A 6,000-nucleotide genomic window follows, 5' to 3' on the forward strand; every position below is an offset into this window, starting at 1 on the left:
TGGGCCGGCACGCTGCTGGTGGGAATGAAAAACGGTGCAGCCGCTGTAGGAAACAGTATGTTACATGCAGAATTAGCACATGACCCAGCAATTCCACTCCTGGGTATGGTCTCCAAAGAGATGAAAACAGATGTTCAAACAAAAGCTTGCACATGGCTGTTCACAGCAGCAGTACTCACTTCAGCTGAAAGGTGGAAACAACCCAAATGTCCACAGCAGATAAAATGGATAAACAAAATGTGGTCCATTGATACAGCAGAACTCCGTTCAACCGTAAAAGGGAACAGAGTGCTGACACGTGCGACACATGGGGGAACCTGAAAACACACGGCTAAGTGAAATGCGCCGGACGTAGAGGGCCACATACCCTAGGATTGCATGTGCATGAAATACCCAGAGCAGGCATGTCTGCAGCGAGAGGAAGCAGCTTGCTGGTTGCCAAGGGACAGGGAGGAACAGAGAATGACGGCTAATGGGTACAGGGTTTCTTTTGGAGGTGATGAACATTCTAAGATTGATGGTGATGATGGTTGGGCAACATTGTGAATGTACTGTTATAGAACTGTACAAGTTAAAGTGGTTTTATATTATGAATTTTACGTAAAAAACCCCCAAACACCAATGAGTCTGACCAGTGATGCACAGCAGGCCGGGTCTGAAGCACCAGGTGACTGGAGAGGTGGGATCAGGTGAGCGGAGCGTGGGGCTTGGAACGTAGTGGGCTCGCCCCGCCCCGGAGAGCCCCCGCTGGGGCATGGGATGTATGTGCCTCCCCCGTTCACTCCGTAGATGGATGTCTGTGGGGCTCCCACACTGCAGGGCGCATCGGGGGACCGGGACACCGACCTCTGCACGTAGGGCCTGGCTCTGCCCCCGCTGGGTCTCTTGAACTCCAGGTCTGTCATTTGTAAGGTGGGGACCAGAACAGTGCCTGCCTCCCAGGGTTCTTGGGAGCATGAACTGAGGCCAGCAACCATGGATCAGTGACAGTCATTACTCCTGGGTGCTGGCCGTCCCTTGGGGACTAAGGGAGACTGAGGTCCTGGGCATGGCAGGCTCGTGGAATGTCTGGAGAGCAGACCCCAGAGCTTGGGGAGGACAGGCAGGAACAATAACCCACACTGCCTCGTTGCCATGCTCCCGTGGACATCACAGATGCTGGACGTGGCACCCGCCCTTCTCTGCCTGCCCCCCCACCATTGCCCTGTGCAGGGTGGGTTCTGCGTGGTTCCCGCCTCTCAGCTTCCTGGCTTCCATTCAGGTGGGCGCAGGTGCTTCCAGCCAAGCTTAGATCGCATGTGTGCCCGGATGCAAAGAGGCCCAGGAAAGTGAGAGCTCAGAGGGAGCCTCTGCCTCTTTCAGAGGGGTGTCCCAGGCAGAGGATGGAGGTGCAGGGGCCGAACCTCTGTGGGGGAAGATACAGAGACAGGAGCAGAGTTAGCCGACGGGAGTTGGGGTCCACTTGTGGACACGTGCCCAATTCCTGGGAAAGGGGTTTCAGAGACGGAACATTTCAGTTAGGGCAGGCCTGGAGTCCAGGCTGGCCAGCGGGCACTGGGGAGGAGAGGGCAGTGGGGGCAGTCAGTGATGCCGGGGCTCCCACCTGGGACTGGGCCTTCGGGGCCTCAGGACGTCCAGCAGCCCCAGCCCCAGTGTCCCTGCCTGGACTTGGGACTGCCCTGAGCCACGTGGTCCGCCCCCTCCCGGGGATCCCCGAGGGCCCTGAGCCCAGGGCTACCCTGGGCCACAGCTGCTGCCTGCGTCCTGTCTGGGGCCCCCTGCTGCCTGCTGGCCTCAGACGCCCCGCCTCACACACCACCTGGGCGGCTCTGTGTCTCAGCTGCTGGCCTCTGAGGCCCAAGAAGGCAAGGAAGTGAGGCAGACCACTTCGCTCCCCACAGTGGCTGGCTCTGAGAGGAAGCCCTGCTCGCCTACCAGCTGAGGGTCCGTCACCAGCCCTGAGCGGGCAGGGGCGTCAAGCCCAGGCTGTGTGGCCACAGAGCTTGAGCCCTTTGGGTCTCCCCAAGCCCCCTATCTGTCTGCAGGAGCCCCTCTCACCTCACATCCCAGGGCCCTGATGAGAAAAGCCCTAGCCTGGAGGGGTCTGGTGCAGAAGCAGGGGAGGGCAAAGCCGGGAACACCTGGTTGGTCCCAGGCCTTCATGGACAGCTCTCAGGCCTGATACCAGAAGACACCCTCTCCCGAGAATCAGATGGCTGTCAGCAGCCTTGGGGTCACTTGCAGAAGGGACCCACACACCCCTCACCCAGGACTGAGAGCATGTGGGAGTCAGGGCTGTCGTCATTGAGTGGTGAGGGCCCCTGGGGCTCACTCTGCAGCCCCTCATGCCAGTGAACAGAGGACGCATGGGGTTCCCTGGCCCCAGGCTCAACTCCTGGGGACCCTGGACCCTACTGGTCATTTGTAAGGACCTGTCCACCTCTCAGTACCTCTGCCCCATCTCACCCTCCCCACACAGCCCCGCCTGGCTGGTGGGCAGTCTCAGCAGAGGGACCCTCAGCTGACCTGAGCAATCTGTGGAGTGTGGGTCCACCTGGGTCTGCTGGGAATGGCCACATTCCAAAGCTGGGGGGAGGAAGGGGATGGGGATAGGAGGGGCTGTCCACACCTCTGTGGAGATGGAGCTTCTTGGGGTGTCACGGAGCATCCCCAAAGTGCCAGGTGTGTTCCTCACTGTGCAGATCAGAGGGCTTTGGGGAGGTCAGGCTGCCCCAGGCCCCGCGGGGAGGGCGGGACACCTCCTCCTTAGCTCTCCTAGCTGCTGGCTCTGCCGAGCCCTAATGAGCTCCGGCTGGTCCCCATCCCTGCAGCCCACTGGTCCAGGGAGGCCTGGCTGGCCATGTGACCTTCGGCCCGCCCCACTCCCTCCCTGTGATCCGCACGTGGCCTCTGGGGAGGCAGAAGCAAACCCTCAGATCTGCCACTGGGAACCTTTCAGCGCCAGCAACTTCAAAGGGGGCAGCAGGGCGGCGGGGGCGGCGGATGCTTCTCTTAAAGGGCCACGCCACTTTTTAATTTAAAGCAGATCCTGGGAACAGCTGTCAAGCCGCCACTGCCTGGGAGGGAGCACTCTGGCGGGGAGGGGTGGGAAGGTGGCCTCCCTTGCCCTGTCCAGACCCCACTGTGCTGGCGTCCCAGGGCTGGTTAGAGGGCGGTGGGGGCCGCACTGAGCGCTCGCTTACACCCCTTGCAGGGACACCTTCGCCGTCCACCTGGGGGCCAGGATCCATTTCCTAGAGCAGGACACCAAGGGCCCAGCAAGCCCCTGAAGCCAGCGTGCTGATTTTTTCTGCCAGCCGGTCGGGGGGCAACTTAGACATGCAGCTCATTTGGGGAAATCAGCAGTGTGATCTCTCCTGCTCGTGTGAGGATGAGCCGAGGTTCTCACCTGCCCAGGTGTCTGCCCTGCCTGGAGGCCACCAAGTGACACCGGCGTGGGGCAGCCCCATGCGCTGACGCACTGACAATCACACACTTGCTCACTGGGGTCCTGTCCCAGGCTTACCTGATGTGGGTGGGGTGGGGGGATGATGTGGTGTCAGGAGGGGAGAGAAAATGTAGACACCTGGCAGAGGGCAGCAGGTGGGATGGGGTCAGGGAGGCCCCCTGTGGGTGACACGTGGGCATAGCCCTAGCGCCGTGAGGGAGCTGAGGAAAGTCCTGGGGAGCGGGCTGAGCATGCCGGCACTCAGTGACAGAGAGCAAGGACTGGCGAGGCCGTGCGGTGCAGTGGAGGGCGGTGAGGGTGGAGAGCAGGCGGCCGCCAGGACCTTACGTTTTACTCCTTGGCTGTGGAAAGCCACTGCCGTATTGATAACACAGAAAATCTCCTGAAAGACCTGTCTTGGAAAGCAAATTTTAAGCTGATTAAATTTAAAATGCAATTTTACCACACTTATGTATATATTTGCATATGTATATTTCCAATGCATTTGGCTGGACTGTAAGCAGGGCATGGGGCAGGGCCCTGCCTCCCAGGGTCCAGCTCAGAGGGGCCGAGAGGCCACTTGCTCTGAGAGGGAGCCATGCCTTTCCCAAGGGTTCACGTGGGAGATCGGTTCCCAGGCCAGCCCAGCCAGGGGATTTTTACCCCTAACCTGTGACCTGAAGTCCTAATGGAATGACAATTGGAAATATTGTTTTTTGGAGAACACAGGCTTGGTCCCACTAGGGATACCTGGAAAAAACCTTACCCCCCCACCCCCACCCCAGCACTCCGCCGGGGCCTGGGCCAGGCTTGAAGGGACTCTGTGCAGCCTGGGTGACGACCCCAGCCTCACCTTCTGACTGGGTTCAGGGCTTCCTACGGCCACCTGGGGGAACTGCTGCCTGGGATGCTCTGTCTGGCTCCCTTGCCTGAGCCTCCACCTCCCTGGGTCTAGTTTTACCGACAAAGAACACAGGCCCAGGCAGCTAGGAGGTGTCAAAGCTCCACTCACTGTGGGCAGGGGAGCCTAGACCTCACTGCTATCCACTCCCAGGGCCGCCTGGGTGCTGTGACCGCCCATATCACAGACTTTGTACTCTGGATGTACTGTGTGTAGAGGGGAACGGAGTTAGACCTAGTCCCAGAATGGGACACGTAGGCTGTAGAGAAAAGAACAAAGAAGGTATGTTCTGTGTTACCTATTGTGGAAGAAGGAAGGAGAGAAAGAGTCTGCACCTCTGTCCACTTAGCATGCTCATCTCTGCGGGAAGAAAGGCAGAAAGGCTACCCTAGAACCTGAAGCAGATGAGTTCCTCCGGGGGTGAGTGAGAATGGATGAGGAGGGGTGATCCTTTTCTGGCTATGTCTCTTCTTATACTTTTAACTTTTCAATCCAATAATATTTAAATAAAATAAGAAATATTTTTCATAATCAAAAATAGAACATTACATTTTAAAAAAAAGAAAAAAAGACCTTAAAATTTAGTAATAGATTAACTTAGGTGTCAGATTAACATAATCACACAGAAATAAAGAATTTAAGTAATTTTCTGAGGACAAAAATACCTACAAGGAGGCCTTGACATTTCCTTAGTAGGTCTGGTTGGTAGAAGGAATTCTGAAGCTATTTGGAGGGTATTTTGGAACAGAACAAGTTAATAAATATAGTAATACTGCTGGAAAAAAGGGTTCTCACTGTGGAGAAAGGGTATCAGTGGAACCATGTAGGTTTCCCATATTTTGTAGACTGAAAATGGTTGACTCTTGGCAATTTCATACAATTCCACCAAATGTAAATATGGAAGGAGGGGAGAGGAGAAAGAAGACTGAGGTGTGGTTTGGAGTGAGAGAGATTTGGGCGAATTCAGGATGCTAGCTCTGTCCCCCAAGAGGGGCCTACAAAGCAGAGGCACCCCAGTAGCAATGAGCACATTCAGCTCCAGATCTTGGTTTCTAAATCCCATTCCCCTCCAAAAGGGTCCAGGGCTTCCTTGAGAAACGGTGCATTCAAGGGCTGGGAGAACCTAGGACGCCGTCTTGTGGCAGAAATGAGGAAGTGCTGGGAGAATAACAGAAACACCTCAAAAAGATGCAGGAAAGATGTCAGTGTTACAGGTGGTTGTAGAGTAGCTCAGTGTACGGCGTCATGGGTAGCTCTCCCAATGGCAAATCACGGCTCGGTGGTGACGTAAGGAAATGCCTTCTTCTTAGAAAACACCTTCTTCTTAGGAAAGAAAGTATTTAGCCACGAAGGTGCACTCTCCATTACTCTCAGGTGGTACAGAAAAATTGTTATATGTACGTGGAGAAAGAAAGAGAGAGATGGTAAAGCAAACGGGCAACACGTAAACAACTGGCGCGTCTGTCTAGGAGACACACGGAAGCGGGGGAGGGTGTAGCTCAGTGGCAGGGCACGTGCTTAGCACGCACGCGGTCCTGGGTTCAATCCCCATTGCCTCCACTGAAAGTAAATAAACCTTATTACCTCCCCCCTAAAAAAGAAAAGAGAAGAAAAAACAAAGATACGCAGGAGTTCCTTATACTGCTCTTGC

This window comes from Vicugna pacos, chromosome 16 (assembly GCF_048564905.1).
Source record: "Vicugna pacos chromosome 16, VicPac4, whole genome shotgun sequence".
In the NCBI taxonomy this organism is placed as follows: domain Eukaryota; kingdom Metazoa; phylum Chordata; class Mammalia; order Artiodactyla; family Camelidae; genus Vicugna; species Vicugna pacos.